This window comes from Dendroctonus ponderosae, unplaced genomic scaffold, assembly GCF_020466585.1.
Source record: "Dendroctonus ponderosae isolate FM_Combo_2020 unplaced genomic scaffold, Dpon_F_20191213v2 Dpon_F_20191213_11, whole genome shotgun sequence".
NCBI classification, from domain to species: domain Eukaryota; kingdom Metazoa; phylum Arthropoda; class Insecta; order Coleoptera; family Curculionidae; genus Dendroctonus; species Dendroctonus ponderosae.
This window is the reverse complement of record NW_026017213.1, coordinates 6,801,326-6,802,574: the sequence shown is the minus strand read 5'-3', so window position 1 is coordinate 6,802,574 and position 1,249 is coordinate 6,801,326.

Here is a 1,249-nt window from a genome sequence, read left to right as displayed (position 1 = left end):
GCAAAAAAGTGAAGCTAATTGTGTAGACCAATCCAATCAAAAAATTATATCGAATTGCAGGTGCGTTTGCTATCAGCAAACTACTAACTGACTTGTCGTTTGCCATTAATCCGAGTTATTCTCTTCTCGCTTTGATCAGTACTTTGGGGTTTAATCCAAATTTCGTTCTTTCAGTTGCATGCAGTGAAACACTTTTTTGAAATGAATGATGAATGAAAGCTTTATTGAATAAAAGTGGCTCCAAAAACACTTTATTCGATAATTCGTCAAAAATGCCTTGCTAATGAGAAAAAAATTAAGTTTTTGCCACTTAAGAATCAATGCTTTTGCAATTTACTGCAAAAACCGTGAACTTATATTTGCGCCCAGTTCGTACATCGCAACTTTTTAAAACTGGTCCTTGAAGAAAAATGCTCCATAAAAGACGACGAAGAATTCGTCAAAATGCCTTGCGTATGGCAGAAAAATTAAACTTTTGCCACGTATGAACCAAAGTTTTTCTTATTCATTGCAAAAACGGAGACATTTGTGTTTCCGCGCAGTTCTGACAGATTAACTTTTTAAACCCGGTCTTTAAAAAAATGACTCCAAAAAAACTTCATTCCAAAATTTATCAAAAATTCCCTGCTTACGACAGAAAAATGAGTCTTTTGTCACTTACGAAGCAAATATTTTCCTATTTAATGCTAAAACGGCCACATTTGTGTTTCCGCCCAGTTCTAAGAATTTAATTTTTTTGAATCCTGTCTTTAAAAAAATTGCTCCAAAAAAGACTTTGTTTGAAAATTTTTCAAAAATTCCCTGCTTACGATTGAAAAAGGAAACTTTTACGACTTATAAATCAAAGTTTTTCCTAATGAAGGCAAGACGGACCACATTTATATTTCCTCTCACTTCGGATATATCAATTTTTGAAAGCTGGTCTACGCAAAAAAATGACTCCAAAACAAACTTTGAAAATTCTTCAAAAATTCCCTGCGTACGTTAGAACATTAAAACTTTTAGGACTTATGAATCACAGTTTTTCCTATTTAATGCAAAACCGACCAGATTTAGATTTCACTCTCACTTCGACGATATCAATTTTTAAAGCTGGTCTTCGCAAAAAAAATACTTCAAAAATACTTTGAAAATTAGCCAAAAATTGCCTGCTCATGGCAGAAAAATGCAACTTTTATCACATATGAACCAAATTTGATCTTATTCATTGCAAGAACTGCCACATTTGTGTTTTCTCCCAGTTCCGAGA